Genomic DNA, 25,548 nt, shown 5'->3' on the forward strand with positions numbered 1-25,548 from the left:
ACCAGTCTAACCAGCCTAACCATTATAACCAGTCTAACCATTATAACCAAATATAACCAGTCTAACCAATTATAACCAGTCTAACTAGTTTAACCAGTCTAACCACTATAACCAGTCTAACTAGTCTAACCAGTCTAACCACTATAACCAGTCTAACTAGTCTAACCAGTCTAACCATTATAACCAAATATAACCAGTCTAACCATTTTAACCAGTCTAACTAGTTTAACCAGTCTAACCATTATAACCAGTCTAACCACTATAACCAGTCTAACTAGTCTAACCAGTCTAACCATTATAACCAGTCTAACTAGTTTAACCAGTCTAACCATTATAACCAGTCTAACCACTATAACAAGTCTAACTAGCCTAACCAGTCTAACTAGTTTAACCAGTCTAACCATTATAACCAGTCTAACTAGTCTAACCAGTCTAACCATTATAACCAGTCTAACTAGTTTAACCAGTCTAACCATTATAACCAGTCTAACCACTATAACCAGTCTAACTAGTCTAACCAGTCTAACTAGTTTAACCAGTCTAACCATTGTAACCAGTCTAACCACTATAACCAGTCTAACTAGTCTAACCAGTCTAACCATTATAACCAGTCTAACTAGTCTAACCAGTCTAACCATTATAACCATTATAACCATTATAACCAGTCTAACCAGTCTAACCATTACAACCAGTCTAACCAGTCTAACCATTATAAACATTATACCCAGTCTAACAGGTCTAACCATTACAACCAATCTAACCAGTCTAACCATTATAACCAGTCTAACCAGCCTAACCATTATAACCAGTCTAACCATTATAACCAAATATAACCAGTCTAACCAATTATAACCAGTCTAACTAGTTTAACCAGTCTAACCACTATAACCAGTCTAACTAGTCTAACCAGTCTAACCACTATAACCAGTCTAACTAGTCTAACCAGTCTAACCATTATAACCAGTCTAACCACTATAACCAGTCTAACTAGTCTAACCAGTCTAACCATTATAACCAGTCTAACTAGTTTAACCAGTCTAACCACTATAACAAGTCTAACTAGCCTAACCAGTCTAACTAGTTTAACCAGTCTAACCATTATAACCAGTCTAACCACTATAACCAGTCTAACTAGTCTAACCAGTCTAACCATTATAACCAGTCTAACTAGTTTAACCAGTCTAACCATTATAACCAGTCTAACCACTATAACCAGTCTAACCACTATAACCAGTCTAACTAGTTTAACCAGTCTAACCATTATAACCAGTCTAACCACTATAACCAGTCTAACTAGTCTAACCAGTCTAACCATTATAACCAGTCTAACCAGTCTAACCACCTCTGCTTTCTGTGGGGACGGGTAATGCTATTAAATCCATGTGCAGGATGTGAGGTTATTCAGTATTTCCCATACAAAAAGTTTAAGTCATGTTCTAAATGTGCTTTTTGGCTTTAAGCAGACTTGTTTTGGATTTAAGAGGAAAGCATCGTCAGAAACCATCCAGCAGAAGAGCAGAAAGCGCTTCATCTCAGAGTTTGCCTGCTGCAGTCAACTCAGAGATGAAGCTGTGCTGATGTCGGGTCAGATTCTAAATGCAAATTACATTACAACCAGTCTAACCAGCCTAACCATTATAACCAGTCTAACCAGTCTAACCACTATAACCAGTCTAACTAGTTTAACCAGTCTAACCATTATAACCAGTCTAACCACTATAACCAGTCTAACCAGTCTAACCAGTCTAACCATTATAACCAGTCTAACCATTATAACCATTATAACCAGTCTAACCACTATAACCAGTCTAACTAGTTTAACCAGTCTAACCATTATAACCAGTCTAACCACTATAACCAGTCTAACTAGTCTAACCAGTCTAACCATTATAACCATTATAACCAGTCTAACCATTATAACCATTATAACCAGTCTAACCATTACAACCAGTCTAACCAGTCTAACCATTATAAACATTATACCCAGTCTAACCATTACAACCAATCTAACCAGTCTAACCATTATAACCAGTCTAACCAGCCTAACCATTATAACCAGTCTAACCATTATAACCAAATATAACCAGTCTAACCAATTATAACCAGTCTAACTAGTTTAACCAGTCTAACCACTATAACCAGTCTAACTAGTCTAACCAGTCTAACCACTATAACCAGTCTAACTAGTCTAACCAGTCTAACCATTATAACCAAATATAACCAGTCTAACTAGTTTAACCAGTCTAACCATTATAACCAGTCTAACTAGTCTAACCAGTCTAACCATTATAACCAAATATAACCAGTCTAACTAGTTTAACCAGTCTAACCATTATAACCAGTCTAACCACTATAACCAGTCTAACTAGTTTAACCAGTCTAACCATTATAACCAGTCTAACCACTATAACCAGTCTAACTAGTTTAACCAGTCTAACCACTATAACCAGTCTAACTAGTCTAACCAGTCTAACCACCTCTGCTTTCTGTGGGGACGGGTAATGCTATTAAATCCATGTGCAGGATGTGAGGTTATTCAGTATTTCCCATACAAAAAGTTTAAGTCATGTTCTAAATGTGCTTTTTGGCTTTAAGCAGACTTGTTTTGGATTTAAGAGGAAAGCATCGTCAGAAACCATCCAGCAGAAGAGCAGAAAGCGCTTCATCTCAGAGTTTGCCTGCTGCAGTCAACTCAGAGATGAAGCTGTGCTGATGTCGGGTCAGATTCTAAATGCAAATGAGAGGAGGCGTTTGCATAATGAAAAGATGTTTGCACTGTAAGAGTACAGGATATTTTCCATTTGTTAAATGTTTGTTGATCATCTGACTTGTAAATTTATCTACAAATATGTGGATTTAGAGCTGAAACATTTCACTTAGAGAAAAGGTGGAGAGTGTAAGCTGAAGGTATAAACGGGGAAAAAGAGGGTCGTGCATGAAATGAGAGGATGAAAGAAAAGAAGCGAGGTTGAGCGGATAGTTAGCACGGCAACTGTTCATCTAGGTTATTCAGAACTCTTCAATCAGGCACCATAAGGCAACATAGCTCAGATGCTGGAAAGATGGAGGATTCAGCTCGGAGTCAGACATCAGATGAGCTGCAGCTTCTGGAAATGATTCATATCTTTGTTCACATCAGCAAAAGCCTGAAGCCGAATCTGGAAGTGCAGCGGAATCTTTGCCACGGTGATTGTTGGGATTTTACACCTCGAACGTCTCCGCACAAAGAAAGGCTTTGTGTAGAGAAGGAAATGTCGGCTGGAGTGTGATGGGATCTGATCTCATGGAAAGCTGATCCACGTTCTCCGTCTGAATAAGGACAAATAAAAAGAAGTTGCGATGTGTGCAGACACTAACTAAGCTGTTGTCAACCTGAAACAAAGTGAAAATGTCCGACAGGTGGAGGTCGTTGGAAACGGTGTCCTGCAGCAGGACGACGATCCCAAACGTCCACATGTCCACACCGTGCAGGACCTTCCTGCCAGACTGTGGCGGTAGAGCTGGGCCGCCATCGCTGCTCGATTCTGTTACGATTCAGATGATTTGATTCCATCATTAAACGATTATCAGTCTTTTATGATTGGCTCCTCTCATTCTTCACTATCTGCACCGACCGCAGCCTTCTGGTTAGATCCATCATCTGGGTTGGTCAGACCACCAGCTGATGCTGCAACGTTATTCAGTCCTTTAACAGTAGAATCAATTATTATTATTATTATCAGGGTGGGATTAGTTTTTTTCCTTTCATCATTAAAAAACAAAAAATTATTTTTATTTTAATTGAAACACATTTTTCTACGTGACATATAAAAAGTAATGTCCTGTAATGGTTTAACTGGAAACATTGACCAGATTGAAGCCCTTGCAGAAAAAACAAAGATCTGAAGTGGTGGGGGTCTACGTCTTCCTTAGACCCCAAAGTTCCAGGGGAGCCCCTGCCAGACGAGACGCCGCCTACCTGGTTGTCGTGCGGTTGCTGTGGAAACCCGGAGGTCGGGGTTTGACGCCCCGAGCTGGAGCCATGGTGGTTTCTTGTCTGATGGCGAGATGCTCTGAAACTTCAGCGCCACTGTGGCTTTTGTTTGATTTTTACAAGTCAGTGTAAAACAATCATGTTGCATCTCCAGAAACCTTGAAATGAGCAGAAACAAAACGTGTTCCTGCTGTAGAAAAGATTTTAGGATGCAGGCAGGTCTGAAGGTCGAGGCCAGGAGTACTCGCCTCCATCGTGGCTTCGCACCAACACTACAGACCTCCTGCTGAACGGGAAGTCCTGAACACGGTGTGACCCAGACTGGCCTCCCTGTCAAACACATCTCAGCACAGTCTGCAAGAGGGAACTCCCTGAAGTGTGGAGAGAGCCCCCCCCCCCCCCCCCCCCCCCCCCCCCCCCCCCCCCCCCCCCCCCCGCCGTGGCCTCCTCAGCCGATTAGGCCATCCATGCATGTCCACCCCCACCGAGCAGAAAATTGTCATCTCTGCACTCAGACCTCTGTTTTCCATTTGGCTATCTCGGAGGGGGGTCTGCTGGATGGAGACGGCGAAGCTGCCCATCAGACAGCTCAGTGGACGTGATGTCAACGCCAGGTTCACGCCATCGGCAAATCCACGTGGAATTGTTCTGGAACTTTCCATTTTCCACAACAGCAACCTCTTCTGTTCTGCTTTCATTCTGTCACGTTCCGGTTTATTGTGACCAAACATGCTGAACACGGTTACTGGACACAAGAATATAAGTAGTAAATCTGTTGTCTGATGATGTTTCTCTACAACAACTCTCTGCATCCCAACATGAGACATGAGATCTATTCCTAACAACCCAAATCCAGATTCTTCCAGGAGGACCGGGACCTGGAGCGGAAACCTGATGCCGATCTAAATCAAGTTCAGGATCCCCACCACCGCCCACCACTCCCAGCGTCCCCTCACCACAGATGCAGCCGAATCAACCCCCCCCCAGGAGCACCTCCCCCCAGCCAAGCAGCCCAGGCAGGTTGAACATCCATAAATATGGCCGAATATTAGCCAGAGGAGCTTCATGTCCAAGGAGATCCTTCTCATGAACAGAGTCCCTGTCTACTTTTAAGAGCAAGCTGAAGACTCAGCTCTTCAAGGAGAACTTCAACACTTAGTTGAGCTATATTTGTTGGAAAGTTGGAGAACTTAGCCCTTACAACAAACCTTATGGTATTAATTCTTTGTATTATAACATAGATGGTATTATGGGGTGGGAAGGGAGTAAACAAAACACAAAAAAGCCTGTAGCACTTCATGGAATGTGTCCAGACTTTGGACTGAAAATTGTCGGGGATCTGGGTTTTCTTTGAGGTATTTTTGAGGTTCCACAAGAGGATGCCAGAGGATCCTTTTCTGGAGCGTTTTATCCCCTCGTTGCAGGCGAGTCTGGTCTGACACGATTGTTGCTCTCCACTGCACCACCGAACAGAACAGGTGCTTTGCTGATTACCAAAGGATCCCCGCTCCTCTATCTGCTCCAGGCTAGATGGATTGGTTGTCATCCCATGACGTCCCGTTGAAGTCTGTGTCTAAGAAACTCTCCCCCAGGTTCATTGGGCCCTATGAGATTCTCTCCATCGTTGGCCCCTCTTCTGTCCGTCTTCACCTCCCTGACCACTTGTGCATCCATCCCACCTTCCACGTGTCCCAGATTAAACCCGTACTCACTAGCCCTTTACGCCCTCCTTCCGGGCCCCCTCCTCCCACCCGGGACGTAGAGGGCCACCCTTGTTTTGCTGTCCGCCGGCTTGTCGCTGCTCGTCAGAGCGGTTGTGGTTGGCGGTACCTTGACGACTGGGACGGTTATGGCCCTGAGGACCGATCGCGGGTGCTTCGGTCTTTCTTCCTGGACCCCTCTTTGATTACGGATTTTGAGGCTTCTCGGTCTTCGTGCTCCTCTGGACCACCTGGTGGCGGTTGTTGAGGGGGTGGTGGTGTCAGGGATCTGGGTTGTGATGGTCTGCACACCTGTGGAGGATTTGTGATCAACTCCCCAGCACTTTATCTGGAGCTGACAGCCAGTTCGTCATCTCTTGAGCGTTGAGCCTTGTGGTAAAACCTAAGTCCACCAGTGTTTTCTTGCGTACTCCCCCCCCCCCATCAAAGTTGACAAAACTGAGATGGAGGATTTATCTCTGCACATTTCTGCAGGTTGTCGCCATTCTCCATTTTCCAAAGCTGATATACGTCGTGTTACTGGACATCAAAGAGAGACATGTCGCCCCCTGCTGGATAAAACTGGTAACTTCTTCTCCATCTGGCATTTAAACATAGAAACATTTAAAATGAATAAAATCCATTTTTTACCCAAAAAAATTAGTTTAAAATTGTAAAAGAAAAATATCCTGACTTTTATGTGACTCAATGTTTTCTTCCACCCCAAATGTGTGTAACGATAAGCATGTCCTGCTGTGTGTAGCACTCCGTTAGCTTAGCAGAGCCAACAAATTTAAAGTAAAGTAGAAAACTTCTTTTTCCAGCAATCCAAGCTCCTGAATCCTGTTAATGAAAGTAGTCCCAGTGTTTGTGATGTGTCGGCATGCTGTGGGATGGAACTGATGAACTTCCCCAACCTTCACATGCCAATAGCTTTATCAGTAAAGTGAGCTCCTGATTGCAAACTCAGCTGTCCGTCTAACAAAGAGAAGCAGTAGAAAGTCGCTGCTCCATCTCAGTCTGACCCACAGACTCCTGAACTTGCAGCATAAACAGGGAAAATATGTTTTTATTCACGTTTTTTTTTTTTTTTTTGCTAACTTTTCATTCAAGCATCCAGGACTTGTTGAAGTGTTTGTTGCTGAGATGTCAGTGAGTTCCTGCAGGCGGTGGACACCTTGGGTACGACGTATGTTAATTATCAGAGCTTCTATCTAAAGCTGGACGTTAGATTGTTGTTGTTGTTTACGTCCTCCATCGTCTAACCATCTAACGCTGCCGCCCTGTTTTAATCTTTCATTCCTCTAACTCCACTCTTCTTCTTAGTGAGAGGCATCAGGTCACATCCAGGTTTAAACAAACCTGCATATTAAATACAGTGGAAGGACGAGTGTGTGTGTGTGTTGCATTGAATTTCCATTTTAATCAGAACGTCAGTAAGTGAACAGTTCTATTACTGGAGAATGGACACTTAACAATCGCCCTCCATCCTTCTCTCAGAGAAATTAATCCTCTTCCGATGTCTGACAGTTTCTTGTGAATCTGGGGGGGTGGAGTGTATATAGCACTCGTGTCGTCTTCATCTTCCTCACTGTTTCGCTTCTCTATGATGAAGCTGGATGAATCTAGAAAAAGAACATGAACATCCCTGAACATGTTTCTCCTTCCAAATTCAGTATTGATGCAGTAAAACGGCTTTTTACTGAGAGAACATGGCTGCAACACGTCATCTGGTTTCACCTTGGAGGTTGTCCTGCTTGGAGACGGAAACAACAGGGTGGAAGGGATGATAAACTGCCTGGATGTCTTATGGTTTGAACATTACAAAACATTATCACATCTGAATATTTGTTCTGCTTTCAACAAATGATAATAATTCTCATGATGTGGTGGAACAGCAGATTCTCATGGTGATGAGATGGAACAGGAGATTTTTATCATGATAAGGTGGAACTGGAGATTCTCATCATTATGAGGTGGAACAGGAGATTCTCATCATTATGAGGTGGAACAGGAGATTCTCAAGGTTATGAGGTGGAATGGTAAATTCTCATGGTGATGAGGTATGATGGGATATACTCATCATGATGAGGTGGAACGGGAGATTCTCATGGTCATGAAGTGGAACAGGAGATTCTCATTGCGATGAGGTGGAACGGGAGATTCTCATCATGATGAGGTGGAACGGGAGATTCTCATGGTCATGAAGTGGAACAGGAGATTCTCATTGCGATGAGGTGGAACGGGAGATTCTCATGGTGATGAGGTGGAACGGGAGATTCTCATCATGATGAAGTGGAACGGGAGATTCTCATCATGATGAAGTGGATTGGGAGATTCTCATGGTGATGAGGTGGAACGGGAGATTCTCATGGTGATGAGGTGGAACACGTGATTGTCATGGTTACGAGGTAGAATGGGAGATTCTCATGGTGATGAGGTGGAACGTGAGATTCTCATGGTGATGAGGTATGATGGGATATACTCATCATGATGAAGTGGATTGGGAGATTATCATGGTGATGAGGTGGAACGGGAGATTCTCATGGTGATGAGTAGGGACGGGAGACTCGCATGGTTATGAGGCGGAACACGTGATTGTCATGGTTACGAGGTAGAATGGGAGATTCTCATCGTGATGAGGTAGAACGGGAGACTGTCATGGAGATGAGGTGGAAAGGGAAATTCTCATCATGAAGAGGAGGAACAGGAGATTCTCATGGTTATGTGCAGCATCTGTGTGATATTTCATATCAATATTCGAAACTAGCCTGGCGCCTGAGAGAGAGGCAGCAGGTCACAGTAGCTCCTGGGTTTCACACCTTTTCACACCTTTTAGAGTTGACTTTTTGTCTTTTTTTTCTCTCTTTTTTCCTCACTTTACCTGCCTTATGAAGCATGAAACATGTTTTTCGGGCGTTTTTGTTTGTTTAAACTGCTTTTTTGGTTTTTCTCTGGACTTTTTGTGTTTGGCTGTCTGGCCCAGCAGCACTGCCGGCCCTTTGTGTATTCCAGAGAACAGCTTCTTTCTCTGGCCAGGGTCCCATTCCTGAGTGGAGCTAAGCCAGTCATCCCCAAGCAACTGCAGAGGAAGAAGCGCCGAGGAGTCCGTGCTGGAGCGAAAGTGAAGGAGTGGAGGAGGAAGTTCAAGCCTGCAGTTCCAGCTGTGCTTATGGGGAACGTGAGGTCTTTGGGGAATAAGATGGACGAACTTCATGCGCTTGTCCGGACTCAGAAGGAGTATGCTGTGAGTAGTATCATGTGCTTCACGGAGACATGGCTCCATGCGGACTTCCCTGACCACAGCGCATCTGTACCCGGCTTCAAATCTCTACGTGCGGACAGAGACAAGCACCTGAGCGGTAAGAAGAAAGGCGGTGGAATTGCTATTCTTGTGAACGAGCGGTGGTGCAATCCTGGACATATTACTGTGAAGGAGCGTGTCTGCTCACCGGACATTGAGCTGTTGGCTGTGGGATTACGTCCTTATTATTTACCAAGGGAATTCACGTCTGTGCAGTTCATTGGAGTCTACATTCCACCCTCAGCGGACGAGGCTGCTGCGTGTGACACTTTACACTCCACTGTAGCAGGACTACAGGCTAAACATCCGGAGGCCCTCGTCCTTATTTCTGGGGATTTTAATCATGTTTCTCTTGACTCTGTCCTGCCCACCTTTAATCAGTTTGTGAACTGTGCCACACGGGACAATAAAACTTTGGACCTGCTGTATGCTAATTCCAAGGATGCATACAGCTCCACTGCCCTGCCCCCCCTCGGCCGATCGGATCATAACCTTATCTGGATGTCACCGGAGTATGTCCCTGTTGTGAAGAGGCTTCCTGTTTCCACTAGAACTGTGAGGAAGTGGAGCCAGGGGGCCACTGAGGCGCTGCAGGACTGCTTTGGCACTACAGACTGGGATGTGCTCTGTCAGGACCATGGGGAGGACATCAACAGTTTAACGGACTGCATCACGGACTACATCAACTTCTGTGAGGATGTAGCTGTGCCCACTCAGACTGTCAGCTGTTATCCGAACAACAAGCCCTGGATCACCAGTCAGCTGAAGGGTCTTCTTAATCAGAAGAAGAGGGCTTTTGCGTCTGGTGATAGGGACAAGTTGAAAGAGATACAGGGACAGATCAAGGTCAGACTAAGGGAGTGTAGGAGCGCTTATGGGAGGAAGCTGGAGGCCAAGCTCCAACAGAACAACACCAGAGAGGTTTGGAGGGGTGTAAAGTCCATCACTGGCTTCAACACCAAAGCCAAACAACAGGATGGTGGAGAGGACATGGCTGAACGACTCAATCTGCATTTCAACAGATTTAGCCTCTCACCTCCTGTTGCCCCCTCCTCCTCCCCTCCTGTACTCACACTTCCTGGACCGTCTACACACACCTCCCCACAGAGCACTCAGACGGACAATCAACAACCCTCACCTTCAGCCCCCTTGTCCCAGCTCAACACCCCTGCCCCCCTACCTGCCCCCCTGTCGCAGCTCAACACCTCTACCCCCCTACCTGCCCCCCACCCCCACAGAGGAAACGTCCCCTCTGACATTGACAGCCGGCCAGGTGAGGAAGCAGCTGGAAAAGGTTCGTCAGAACAAGTCTCCTGGACCGGACAAAGTCAACCCATGGGTCCTGAAGACTTGTGCTGCTCAGCTGACTGGAGTCCTGCACCTCATCTTCAACCTGAGTCTGAAGCTGGAGAAGATACCGGTGCTATGGAAGACCTCCTGTATAGTACCGGTACCAAAGAGGCCCGTCCCATCTGGCCTCAATGACTTCAGACCGGTTGCACTGACATCTCACGTGATGAAGGTGTTTGAGAGACTCGTCCTGGCCCAGCTGAGACCCCTCGTGTCATCTGCCCTGGACCCTTTACAGTTTGCATATCAGGCTCAACTTAGTGTGGATGATGCTGTCATCTATCTTCTGTAGCGTGCTCACTCACACCTGGATAGTGTTAAAGGCTCGGTGAGAATCATGTTTTTTGATTTCTCGAGTGCCTTTAACACTATTCAGCCTGTTTTGATGAGTGACAAGCTGCTCGGGATGGGTGTCAGCTCCTCCACTGTCTCCTGGATTGCTGACTACCTGTCTGGCAGGCCTCAGTATGTGCGGCTGGGGAACACCCTGTCTGATACTGTGGTCAGTAATGTAGGAGCTCCGCAGGGCACTGTCCTGTTTCCTTTCCTGTTCACTCTGTACACCTCTGATTTCCAGTACAGCTCCGGGTCCTGCCACCTGCAGAAGTTCTCTGATGACTCTGCGGTGGTGGGGTGTGTCGGGGATGGACAGGAGATGGAGTACAGGACACTGATTGCAGACTTTGTGAAGTGGTCCCAGGCTAACCATGTGCTCCTGAATGTGGACAAGACAAAGGAGCTGGTCATCGACTTCAGGAGAAAGAGGACACCAGTGGAGCCCATCACCATCCAGGGCTCAGAGGTGGAGATAGTGGACTGCTACAAATATCTCGGAGTCCATGTGAACAGCAGACTAGACTGGAGGGACAACTGTAATGCTGTTTACAAGAAGGGCATGAGCAGACTGTACTTCCTGAGGAAGCTCAGGTCTTTCAATGTGTGCAGTAAACTGCTGGAGATCTTTTACCAGTCTGTGGTCTCCAGCGCCCTGTACTTCGCTGTGGCCTGCTGGGACAGCAGTACATCCAAAAGGGACATCTCTCGGATTGACAAACTGATCCGCAAAGCTGGACAGGTGGTTGGCTGTCAACTGGAGACATTTGTGACAGTGAGGGACAGGGGGACTCTGGACAAACTGCTCTCTATTATGGACAATCCTGCTCATCCACTCCACCGGACTGTAGAGGGGCAAAGGAGCTCCTTCTCCAATAGACTTTTACAGCTGTGCTGTCACAGTGAGCGCTACAAGAACACATTCTTACCATTCTCTATACAGATGTACAATAACTCCCCACTTTGTGACAGATAACTAACATTCATTTCAAAGCCTCTGTGTAAACTGGCACTGCATTTAGTCACATGTTGTATATATTGTAAATTTCTAAATTTCCATATTCTATATTGCCAATTTTACTTTAGATAGTTTTATTTATCTTTTATCTTGTAAAAGTGTACATATTCCAGATTGCTTTATGGATAGTACCTATTCTATTTTATTATTATTATTTACTTTTTTTTTTTTTTTTTTTTTCCTACTATTGCTGTTCTATTTCTTCCTCTACTGCTGTTCTGAGCTACTGTGACAACAGAATTTCCCTTGTGGATGAATAAAGTCTGTCTAAGTCTAAGTCTATGAAGCAAAATCACTGAGGATCGTTCCCACTTTGTGGAAATCATAACTCCTAGAATGAACGTATTAATGGAGTAAAAGCGAGTTCAGCTCAGTGCTGGAAGGTAGACTTGCTGGATGTTGACTGATTATTTCTTATTCAGAGTTTTGCATCGTATCAGAAGTCTTTCCCGGATCTGTTCGGTTCACCAACACAGCGATCTGACGTGAGAAACCCGATGTGTTCAGGACATAATGGACGCTCTGCTTGGTCAGCTGAACCTGAAACTGGCTCTAAACCTCATGATGTACACTGTCAGATGGAGGGAGAGAGGATGAGGAGGGAGAGGAGAAATGATGAAGAAAAACCACTATTCCGCTACTTTGCATTTCTTTTCTTCTAAATAAACCTGAAGGAGTTATTTTTCCTTCTTGTCTCATCATTTCATTGGATTCATAAAGGAGATGTTTGAATCTATGTAACTTTATTCTACTTTATTCTACTGATTCTACTCAGCAGCTGTGAGGAAATAAACTGGACCACAGCGTTTGGCTGAATAAAATATCTCTGAAATCCAGTAAAAGTCTTGTGTAATGTGAACAAACTCAGCTTGACCTGCTAACTGAGAGTCAACAACACCAAAGATTTATATTCTGTTTTCTGTCTTAAATCTGGATTTTAAGCAACTTGCTGATTCTATATGTAATAAAATGTTTGACAGATTAAGGCCCTGTGATAAATTCTGCATCATATTTCATTGTTTTGTGTTTCTTCTCAGCAGGATATTGATCATCACCTTCTGCTCCAATGGGAATTCTTCACTTCAGGACAGAAAATACAGTTTCTGTGGTGCCTGACTGATTCTTTCTGTAGATAAAGGTGAAATAAAAAAGTCTTTTCCGTTTGGCTTCAATCTGAAGAGATGCTGTGATCAGTTTCACCGCAGTGAAACATGTCCGGCTCCATCGATCCGTCCCGACATCCAGGCGAGATCTAAACGGGTTCAGAGGTTTATGGTTTGGACGTTTCGTCCACCCATCACTTTTTGGACGTTTTGTCACACAGACGCGACGTTTCTGGAGTCAGAAACCGTCACTCTTCTAAAACGGTTACAGAAGGGAAAATCTCAGAAGCTTTTTTTTCATTAAATTTGTCAAAAATAAAATAAAAATAGAAATTAATTTGCAGAAGAAGGAATGCCTTTAAGAAAAAAAAGACTTGGAGCAGGAGGTGGTGTTGCATGTCCATCTTTCAGCTGTGTTTAGTTGCCTAGCAACCAACAGGAGGTGAATATCAGATGTAATATTGATAAAAACAACATCTATCGTCAGCATGTTTAGTTTCGATCAAAGGTTCGAATTAAGCCGGACGACGTCTCGACTTTCTGAACCACATGCTGCTGATATTTACGTCTGTGGAGTAAACTCCTCCTACTTTTGCCCTGGTTGTTCTGCACCGCCACCTACAGGCCTGGTGGCGGTACTACAGCATTTTACCTGGAAACTTCTGGAAAAACTTTGTTTTGTGCTTTTTAAATTGAATTGAATGTCTGATGAGACCCGACAGAAAAATGCTGCTGGCAGCGTCGTCAGTGTGACGGGAATAAGGCTGCAGGATAAACTGTTTTACACACGTGGTTGACGTGTGCACGTACACACGCATCCCTGGTTTTCCTCACACGAGGAAGCCTGAAACCGGTTCCTGAGATGCTCAGAAACTTTCTGCTCAGAAACAGTGGCGCATTCTTGCTTTCTAACCACAGAAAATGTAATTAAATATGAACAACCACAAACCCATGAGAGCAACATGCAGAAGAGACTAAAACACTTTCCTTCCACAGAAACGTGCTGAAACTGCAAGTTTATGCTTAATTTTCTGCTTTCTAATGAACCCCGGAACGACTGACGGGTTCCTGGGAAAGCTAGCCACGTAGCTGGAAGGCAGGTAGGAGAGACGCCGGCCAGTCTAGACGCCGATATTCCCGATGGCGGCCATCTTCCTGTTTGTTTGGCCTTCAGATTTGTTAACTGGGCGGTGCTGAATCATTTTGAAGAAGAGGAGCAGAGGAAGGCTTATTTTCCTCTGCGAGGAGGAGGAGGAGGTTACTGCTTCATCTGAGCTCGGTCAGTTCTAACTGGAAGTCCGGCTTGTCCTCGCCGAGCGCACGCTATCTGCCATGCACTGAGCGAACACGGCGACTGAAGCGCAGGTCCTGTCGGTAGGACTGTTCACTTTCTAGACAAACACAGAGAAGGTGATGAAGAGTTGGCTCAGCTGAGGACGAGGATGATGAAGCAGCTGTTGGAGCTGAACAGAGCAGGAAGAAGAATTGCTTTGTTTTAGTCTTCTGTTGTTGACAGAGGTGTGAGTTATTGGGTTAATAACAGCGTGCTGTCCCACAGTATTGTGTGTTTACTGTGCCTGCGCTCGCTGTTTACTTGTGTGTTTTCTACAACACTTGGGTTACGCTCAGACGCCATGAATATTCTTTATCTGCTCCATTCCCCCGCCTGGCATCCATCCGTCTCCACCCGGCGACCTTCCCGCCTCGGCTGTATTAAATCCCTGCAATTTAAAAATAAATGTGCCACATTAAAACAGCAGATATGGAATTGATTCATTCTTTGCTTTAAATAGCTTTATGGAAGCAGGAAGCCGGCGTTAATCAGGAGCAAGGTGGGAACGGCTTTTTGCAGGCGGGGGCGTGCAGATGCTAGTTGCTGCAGGCTCATCAGCTTTACGATGAAGCAGCAGGACGTTATAGAGGAGGTGGAAACGTGGATTTATGCTGATGACATTCCATAATGCTGCCAGACTCTCGGATCGGAGAGGAAGTGGTTTGTGTCTGCAAACAGAGCCTGAGATGTGGCTTCTCAGATACAAAGATGCAACAGTTCCAGAATGAGGACGGGACGTTAAAATGGAGGAATCTGCTGATAATAAACCCACACGACCTCCAAGCTTCGAGCGTTCTTCCTGTTAGTCAGGACTGAAACTGCAGACTCATAACGAGATGAGTTTATCGGCAACAACCAGGTCTTCAGGGTATTCATTTAGTCATGGTAAGCTGTGTAAATATGTCGCTACGAAATAAAACATGACTCCAGGTTTCCAGCTGCTTCGGCTCCTCGTGGCTTCGGGATTCCTTTCAAGCTTCTTTCAGTGGTTTATAACATCTTCACGGTCCTGGACTTCTTATTTAGCTCGCCTGCTTTTAGAATACGGGTCCTCGCAGACCCTGAGGTCCTCCGGTACTGGCCTGTCAGCTGTTCCTGAACCAGAACCGGTGCTAGTACCTGGTTCCACACGTTCCTTGTCTGCAGAACATCCTGTCAGAGAGTCTCAGACCTGCAGACTCTGTAGGCTTTAGGAACACCCGCTTCCAGCTGAGCTTCGATCTCATGTAAGACTATTTTATCTCATTTTATCATTGAATTAAATCTGTTGTTGGTGCTGCTTTCTGGGTGGATTGGATTGTTTTACCAGGGACAGTGGTTTGACAAACTATTTATATTTTATTTGGTCTTATTAACGCCTATAAGTCCAGTTTTTCCCTCCGAGTCGGCAGCTTCAGGTTTTCCTCCAGGATGTTCTGAAACTTCCTGGAAATTTACCGACTCGTTGCAGAAAACTGGACGTCATCGCTCCAAATGTAACTGTAGCTTACGCAGGTTGAGAGTTTTAACAAAACACTAGCTAAAGTTTATTCCACCATGTCTGTGCCAGAATTTGTTGTGATCCTGTTCCTTGGTGGGCGTGCCTGGCATCCTAAACACCTGATCCTCATTCTGGCAATCAGCTGCAGCACTATTTAGGATCCGCCCGGCCTGCTGTTCATCGCCAGATTGTTGAACGTTCCGCGGTACAACTCTCGGCCTGAAAGATTCTTTCCTGTGTGTAGTCCTGATCAATAACCCGTGTGTTTTTTCCCGTCAGAGATCCTGCCTGTTTGCCCGATTGTTGTCCTGCCCGCCTGCCTGCCCGCCTCTCTATCCGCTAGGTTTTCCTCCCCGCTTGTCTGCCTGCCGACTAAGCCTGGTTTCCGCATCCACCTGGGAAAGAATCAAGAATCTGAAAGAAGCAAATAAATTATTATCGAAACTCCAAGCCGAGTCCGCATGTGAATTCTCCGAACCTGATGTCAACCTAACAGAACAATCTGGCCACAAATGGATTCAGCGGACGCAAACCCGGAAATCGCCTCGGACCCACTGCAACAAACCCTCTCAGGTCAGAATGCTCGCCTCGCTCAACATGAGCGGATGATGTTGACTCTGGAACAGAATTATCACACCATTCTCTCTCAGCTGGCTCAACTAACCGTGCATATCGCTATATTAACCCCTCCTGCTCCTCTCCAGCCTCCGGTTCCCGACGCACCCGCACCTCAGCACGGTCCCGCAGTCACAGTAAGAGAGACACACATCCCAGATCCTAAGCCCTACGCAGGGAATTTGGGAGAATGTAGAGGATTCCTCCTTCAATGCTCCCTTGTCTTTGACCAGAAACCACTCACCTATGCTAATGATAGATCCAGGGTTTCTTATGTTATTGGGCTTCTGGAAGGTAAGGCACTGGCATGGGCGGAGGCAGCATATGAACAGCAGGGTTTCAGATACTCCTCGTATTCCTCGTTTGTCGAGGAGATGAGGAAGGTTTTTGACCACCCAGTTAGGGGAGGTGAAGCAGTCAAACGGCTACTTAATCTCCGTCAGGGAGATCGGAGTGTTGCTGACTTTTCCATTGATTTTAGGATAGCAGCTGCGGATACAGGCTGGAACAACGAAGCACTCCGGGACATCTTCGCTAACGGGTTAAGTAGTCGGATGAAAGACGAGCTGGCCACCCGAGACACACCTGGCTCTCTGGATGAGTTGATTTATCTCGCCATACGACTCGACAACCGGCTACGGGAAAGGGACAGAGAACGGCGGTCTAGCCAATATCCTGAGGTTCCCTCTGCAGCAACTACTTTCCCTCTGCCTCCCACAAACAGATCTACGGAGGAACCCATGCAGCTGGGCAGGGCTCACCTTTCCTCAGAGGAACGGCAGAGGAGAAGAGAATCTGGTGATTGCTATTACTGTGGGAGATCAGGACACAGGATATCTCTCTGCCCTAACCGGGTAAAAGACCAGGGTCGTCAGTAGCAGCGGGAGTACTGGCGACCACATCCCCCAAGGAGGTCCCGCACACAAGGACACTTATCCCGGTAACCCTGTTCACAGACCAGACCCCCCATTCTGTTGAGGCTTTAATTGATTCCGGAGCTGAGGCCAATTTCGTGGATAGGACCTTGGCCACCACCCTGGGAATAGGTGCAGAGACTCTTTCTTCTCCCATGTCTGTACAAGCTCTAGATGGGAGCCACCTCTACTCCATAACCCAACAGTCCATCCCCGTTAGATTGATAGTCTCTGGCAACCACCAAGAATACATCCTCTTCTTCATAATTGACTCACCTAAATCTCCGCTAGTGTTGGGTCACCCCTGGCTGTCACAACATAACCCGCACCTGGATTGGCAGACCGGGAGAATAATTAATTGGAGCACTTTCTGTCATGCCACTTGTCTTCAGTCGGCTGTTCCCTCCACTTCATCCGTTTCTGGTCTACTCCCCGTTACCCCGGATCTATCCGCAGTCCCTACGGCTTATCACGACCTAACGGAGGTTTTCAGCAAGGATAAAGCCCTAGCGCTGCCACCCCATCGGCCTTATGATTGCTCCATTGAATTACTCCCAGGTGCTCCGTTACCAACCTGCCGACTTTACAATATTTCTCGACCTGAGATGGAGGCCTTGGAGGGGTACATCTCAGATTCCCTGGCAGCTGGATTGATCAGGACCTCATCATCACCCGTCGGAGCAGGATTCTTCTTTGTCTCTAAGAAGGATGGCTCCCTTAGGCCCTGCATTGATTACCGGGGCTTAAATGCAATCACCGTGAAGAACAAGTACCCTCTACCACTACTGGAGTCGGTTTTCAATTCCCTTCATGGTTCCACGATCTACACTAAGCTCGACCTCCGTAATGCTTACCACTTGGTCAGAATGAGAGAAGGAGATGAATGGAAGACCGCATTTCGAACTCCCCTGGGCCATTTTGAATACCTGGTAATGCCATTCGGTCTTTGCAATGCTCCTGCTGTGTTTCAGGCCCTGGTAAACGATGTATTACGTGACTTCCTTAACCGCTTCGTCTTCGTCTATCTAGACGACATCCTCATCTTCTCCCGGACCCAGTCGGAGCACGTGCAACATGTCCGACTTGTCTTACAGAGACTTTTGGAAAACCGCTTGTTCGTCAAGGCTGAGAAGTGCGAGTTCCATGCTAATACAGTAACCTTCCTTGGATACATTTTTGAGACCGGGCAGGTCCGTGCAGACCCGGAGAAGATCAAGGCGGTTGTAAATTGGCCCACTCCCACCTCTGTAAAGGACCTGCAACGCTTCCTGGGATTTGCCAATTTCTACCGTCGCTTCATCCGTAACTATAGTCAGATTGCAGCCCCTCTTACTCGCCTTACCTCACCTTCGGGTCCCTTTACCTGGTCTGGACCTGCAGATCAGGCCTTCCTTAGACTGAAGGAACTTTTCACCACAGCACCAGTTCTCCTCCACCCTGATCTCAGTAGTCAATTTGTGGTTGAGGTCGATGCCTCGGACAAGGGGGTTGGAGCCGTGCTGTCTCAACGATCTACCAGGACTCAGAAACTCCATCCCTGCGCTTATTTTTCTCGACGTCTTACCCCGGCCGAACAGAATTACCACGTCGGTGATCGTGAGCTACTAGCCATTAAATTGGCGCTCGAACAGTGGCGTCACTGGCTGGAAGGTTCTAGGCTGCCATTCCTCATTTGGACAGATCATAAAAACTTGGAGTATCTGCAGTCCGCGAAACAGTTGAATCCCCGTCAAGCCCGTTGGTCCCTTTTCTTTAACCGTTTCAATTTCACTCTGTCATACCGACCCGGTTCCAAGAACCAGAAGCCAGACTCCCTTTCCCGCCAGTTCACATCAGGTTCCACTCCCTCCACGGACACAACCCTGCCTGCCACCTGCATTGCTGCTGCAGTTACCTGGGACGTGGAGGATAAGGTCCTCGCGGCCCAGCGACGGCAACCTGACCCAGGCACAGGTCCGCCTAACCGTTTGTTTGTTCCAGATACCGCCCGTTCCTTGGTCCTCCAGTGGGGTCATTCTTCTCGCCTGGCCTGCCACCCTGGATCCACGCGCTCCCTATCCCTCATCAAGCGTAGGTTTTGGTGGCCCACGATGGATAAGGATACTCGGGAGTTTGTAGCTGCCTGCACTACCTGTGCCCGGAGTAAGGCCTCACATAGACCACCGGCGGGTCTCCTACGACCCTTACCTGTTCCCAGCCGGCCCTGGTCCCACATTGCCCTGGACTTCGTCACCGGCTTGCCCGTCTCCAGAGGTAAAGACACTATCCTAACCATTGTTGACCGTTTTTCCAAGGCCGTGCATTTTGTTGCTCTCCCCAAGCTCCCCTCGGCCAAGGAAACGGCTGATCTAATGGTTCACCACGTGTTTCGGCTCCACGGGCTACCCGCGGACATCGTGTCTGACAGAGGGCCCCAATTCACGTCTCAGGTATGGCGGGCTTTCTGTCAGTCTATTGGTGCCACTCTGAGTCTGTCGTCTGGTTTTCACCCTCAAACCAATGGTCAAGCTGAAAGGACCAACCAGGACTTGGAGACTGCCCTCCGGTGTGTGTCAGAGGCTAACCCGTCCTCTTGGAGCGAACATCTGGACTGGGTGGAGTATGCTCACAATTCTCTCACCTCCTCAGCCTCTGGATTGTCCCCTTTTGAGTGCTCCCTAGGGTACCAGCCACCACTGTTCCCCGCCCAGGAGGGTGAGGTTTCGGTGCCGTCCGTCCAGCTTCACATCCGCCGCTGCCGACGGGTCTGGCAGAAGGCTCGGGCTGCGCTTCTCCGAACTGGGGAACGGAATCAGCGCCTGGCGGATCGTCACCGGACCCCTGCGCCCGATTATTCCCCCGGTCAGAAGGTTTGGCTTTCATCCAGGAACATTCCCTTACGAACCGATGCCCGGAAACTAGCCCCTCGTTACTTGGGCCCCTTTGAAGTTCAACGGGTCATCAACCCTACGGTGGTCCAACTCAAACTCCCCAGTTCCATGCGGGTTCATCCCTCATTCCACGTCTCCCAACTTAAGCCTGTTTCGTCCTGTCCTCTGGTCCCTCCTTCCAGGCCCCCTCCTCCCGCCCGGCTTGTGGCTGGTCGCCCGGCTTACACGGTCCGCCGTCTCCTTGATGTGCGCCGTCGTGGTCGGGGTTTTCAATACCTGGTGGACTGGGAGGGGTATGGTCCTGAGGAGCGTGCCTGGGTCCCCCGCTCTTTCATTTTGGATGCCTCCCTGCTTCGTGACTTTCGCCGGGCTCATCCTGACCGTTTTCGGTCGCCTGGTGGCTCCCGTTGAGGGGGGGGTACTGTTGTGATCCTGTTCCCTGGTGGGCGTGCCTGGCATCCTAAACACCTGATCCTCATTCTGGCAATCAGCTGCAGCACTATTTAGGATCCGCCCGGCCTGCTGTTCATCGCCAGATTGTTGAACGTTCCGCGGTACAACTCTTGGCCTGAAAGATTCTTTCCTGTGTGTAGTCCTGATCAATAACCCGTGTGTTTTTTCCCGTCAGAGATCCTGCCTGTTTGCCCGATTGTTGTCCTGCCTGCCTGCCTGCCTGCCCGCCTGCCTGCCCGCCTCTCTATCCGCTAGGTTTTCCTCCCCGCTTGTCTGCCTGCCGACTAAGCCTGGTTTCCGCATCCACCTGGGAAAGAATCAAGAATCTGAAAGAAGCAAATAAATTATTATCGAAACTCCAAGCCGAGTCCGCATGTGAATTCTCCGAACCTGACGTCAACCTAACAGAATTAGCAAATGTAGGAGCTGAACAACGTCTTTTACACGGTTTAATGCACCCCATTTAATGCATCCCGCCACAAGGTGCATTATAACCGTGTAATGTACGGCTCCTCGTTGCTGATACCACGCAGTAAACATTTCACAACAAATGTCTGTCTCACAAAACCTGCATAATATGCTGGAATATAGGGACTGATTTATGTTGGGCCAAAACTCAAACCTGAACATAAAACATAAACATGTGACCGCTGCAGTGAAGGAAGAACATGATGAAAATGCTGTTTTCTCTACAGACACAACTTATAACCTGCAGGAGGACAAAAAGCCACTTCTTATAAGCAACTCCACAGACAAGTTTCTTCTTCTGAGAGCAAAATAAAAAGTATTTCCAACTGAGATATGATGTACGATGAACCACGAGAATGCAGGAGGGCTCTTTTCAAAGAAAACCCACCGGGTGGCCATCTTTCACTTATCCTTTTGGAACACATATAAGTTTGTTCCTGCATAAAAAACAAGCAAAAAGCTGCAGAAAGTCGGCTTTTCTGCAGGTGGTAACAGTAAAAATGTCATGAATCAGGAGTCAGACACTGGACGAACACCAGCACCATAATGATGAACATACCCTTCATATTTCATGTCTAACTGAGCTGTTTCTGGGAGGAAGGCTGAAGGTTTTATTTCATGACTTTTCTAAGAATTCTGTTTGTATTTGTGACTGTTTGGTGACTTCAGGTGAACGCTTTGGGACGAGTGGTAGGCAGACGGAAAAAGAAAGGGTTAAAAAAAAAAAAGTTAAAAACATAAATAAATAAGGAGTTTTGTCTCAGAGTGGAAATGATTGAACTCTGTTACTGCAGCTGACTTTTGTTTCCACCTGCATGAAACATAAATCTGTTAACAAGCGCCATGCTGGAGCGTACAGTCACGCTAACTCAGCAGGAAAAGCATTTAGCGGCATTCGCTGCAATCTAATGGTGAAATTGCACATTGCAACCAACTGAAACCTCCAGTATCAGCAGAGTGATGCTGGAAAGGTTTTTCTAAACGTAGGCATTTCTGTCACCACTTTGTTATCCCGATGTTCCGCTTTGTGTCATTCTCGCAGAGATGGAAACGCAGCAGGTCTTTTAGTTTTACGAAAACTGTGCAAACCAGATGAAACTGGAGAAACTGGTGGGACTTCAACTGAATCTGTCGACGGATCCAAACTGATACGGTAATGATAAAGTTTCCGAGCGGTAGTTGCCATGGTGACATTGGGGTTTGCCTGCACACGTCCATTTGGCGCTTTGGGTGAAATCGAGGAGATAAGTTGGGCCTTTTGCTGCTCATTGGCGACTGATTTACTTATGTTTTGATGAAAAATAGTTCATAGTTTCCACGAGTCTGTTAAATCTTAGGTAGTTTTCTGTTTTTCTCATCAATCATTATTCTATCCTATTCTATTCTATTCTATTCTATTCTATTCTATTCTAAAGTCATTTATCAGAAGCTTTTATCCAAAGTAACTTATACACTCGTACCCTGACAGGCACATCAGGACGCAACTTAATCCAAACTACGATTGTTGAATGCACCACAGTGAACAAAACAACCTCTTGAAAATCAAAATGCTGATTGGAAAAGCTAAAGACAATAAGGAAAAAACTATGTGAGGGACAATTAAATATGATATCCGCCCTGCAGGAATGTTTGCATCCTCCTCTGAAACCAAATCATTGTGAAAGCGTGGAGACAACAGGTGCCGAGCTTACCGCTTACCGTCTAAACATGGCATGAAATTGGGTGATGATGACTCTATTTGTTTAACTCTGCATAAGCAGGACGACGTGGAAGGATGGACGGGTTTCCTCATTAATAACACAATTATGCAAAGCTGCACACCTGGCGATGAACCAGATGTTGTGTAATTAACCTCAGTTTGAAGATGGCGTTCTGCCCCATTGTCTCTCACCTTCAGGAGAGAAATGGAAACCAGTCTGAGGCGAGACGAGGTGGTTTCCACCACAGACACCAGGCCGATCCGAATCCAACCTGGACAGGGCTGAACCGATGAGAAGCCATGCAGAGATAACCCCTCCTACTGTTCCTGTAACCTTCAGCGGAGCAGTGATGGAAACTCAGGTTGAAGTTATCAAGTTATCTCATCGCAGCATGAACAATTAACCACACCACCACCAAGTCTTTCAGCAACTCATTTCCTAACACAGTAAACTGTCAGGTACCTGACTGTAACACTAGTATCACCAGTATCTAACCTAGTGTCTAACCAGCCAACTATCCATCGGTTACCATCTAACTGACCAACTATCCATCGGTTAGCATCTAACTGACCAACTATCCATCGGTTAGCATCTAACTGACCAACTATCCATCGGTTAGCATCTAACTGGCCAACTATCCATCGGTTAGCATCTAACCGGCCAACTATCCATCGGTTAGCATCTAACTGGCCAACTATCCATCGGTTAGCATCTAACCGACCAACTATCCATCGGTTAGCATCTAACTGACCAACTATCCATCGGTTAGCATCTAACCGGCCAACTATCCATCGGTTAGCATCTAACCGACCAACTATCCATCGGTTAGCATCTAACCGGCCAACTATCCATCGGTTAGCATCTAACTGGCCAACTATCCATCGGTTAGCATCTAACTGACCAACTATCCATCGGTTAGCATCTAACTGACCAACTATCCATCGGTTAGCATCTAACCGGCCAACTATCCATCGGTTAGCATCTAACTGACCAACTATCCATCGGTTAGCATCTAACCGGCCAACTATCCATCGGTTAGCATCTAACTGGCCAACTATCCATCGGTTAGCATCTAACCGACCAACTATCCATCGGTTAGCATCTAACCGGCCAACTATCCATCGGTTAGCATCTAACCGGCCAACTATCCATCGGTTAGCATCTAACCGGCCAACTATCCATCGGTTAGCATCTAACCGGCCAACTATCCATCGGTTAGCATCTAACCGGCCAACTATCCATCGGTTAGCATCTAACCGGCCAACTATCCATCGGTTAGCATCTAACTGACCAACTATCCATCGGTTAGCATCTAACCGGCAGCATGGAGACATGAGGAAGATGAGTTTATTGGAATTTTCCCACAGAAAACATCCAGCAGCAGCTGGACCAGCAGAAGACCAGACCCTGTTCCCTCCTGTCAGAAAGACCAGGACACTGATCCACGGCAGAACTGGTTCTGGTCTGATGAGTGTCCAGTTCACATCGTAGGAAACATCACGACAACATGAATCCACCCATCTTGTCCCGCGTCGGACCATTAGGTGCCAACATGGCGGATTAACCACTGCCTAACTGAACCTGCTGTTAACCAGATAGACTTAATGAAGCAGCCGGGGAGAGAAAGTCCTCAGAGACACTTGGGTTGTCCCATCAGGGTTCATGTCTCTCCAGCTCAAAGACCAGGAGACGTGAAGTTCATGTTTCGTCATGATGCTTCAGGCTCCATCCATCGCTGATTGTTTCGGGTTAATGGTCATGACGTTTAGCATGATGGAATCTCAGAGTGGGACTTGACCAAGGGGATGGAACTCTTGGTGGTGATCCAGTGGACTGTTCCCGCCTTCTGACATCATTCCAACCTTCATACGTGATACCAGAGAGGAGGCAGCTGTTGGGAGGGAGGGTCTTGCTAACATTATGGATGAAGTCTGATGCTGATATAACGCCGGATGCCGTACAGCGCTGCAGTAAACATCTGATTTTAATCTCTGCTGCTTCTATTGTTCTCTAATCGGCTCCTGGCTAAAGTTCATGTCCCATAATTCACTGCAGCTACCAGGAGCATTCATTTGTTGAAATAAATTCCATCCAGACAAGGTCGTTCACATGATCGAGTTCCAGATGGGGGAACATCTGGGAAATATTCAGCAGAACATTACCGTCTACTTAGAAACTGGAAACAGTTCACACTGGCATGAAGCCGAGCTTAGTTCTGTATGTTGGGCCGAAACTTGGAAACCAGACGCTACGAGCAGCTGACGACCCCCAACACGCATCTTCTCCTCATCTCGGCTTCTGATTTGCTGAACCTCCAGGACTGGAGCTGGACGTCCCGGGTCTACTCCAGACCGTCCCCCTTCAGGACATGGCAGTCATGTTGTGTTTTCCTTGGTTCCTGGTTTCCTGTTTTTTCTGCAGGTTGTTCTTGATTTTCCTTTCTCTGTGTTCAGTGGTTCACCTTGGTTCCTTCAGTTAATCTGTTTCCTCTGTGTCTCGTTGTGTTCTGTGTTTTCATACTCTCAGTTTGACCTGCTGCTCCACTGAGTGGTCTTAGTTTTTCATGCTGGAGCTTCGTCCCCTCCTCGGTTCCAGAGGTTTCCAGAACCTCCACGGCTTCCTGCCTCCGATTCTCTGCATTTGGGTCCACCACCTCCATCACATCCTGACGACGGCTCGAAGACAGAAGCCTTTCAGAACCCGGTCGGGCCACCGGCACCTGGACCCGGTCGGGCCACCGGCACCTGGACCATCTCGGGCTCCACAGATTTGGACTCCTTTAAGAAAAGACTAAAATTCTTCCTTTTAAACAGAATTTCTTTATTTCTATTTTTATTGTGCTGTTGATGTTTTTATATTTGTTTCTGGTTCTTTGATCTTTTTTATTCATCACAGTTTTGACCTGCTTATTGCAGCAGTCGGAGATTTGATTTA

The sequence above is a fragment of the Telmatherina bonti genome (assembly GCF_933228915.1).
Source record: "Telmatherina bonti genome assembly, chromosome: 11".
In the NCBI taxonomy this organism is placed as follows: Eukaryota; Metazoa; Chordata; class Actinopteri; order Atheriniformes; family Telmatherinidae; genus Telmatherina; species Telmatherina bonti.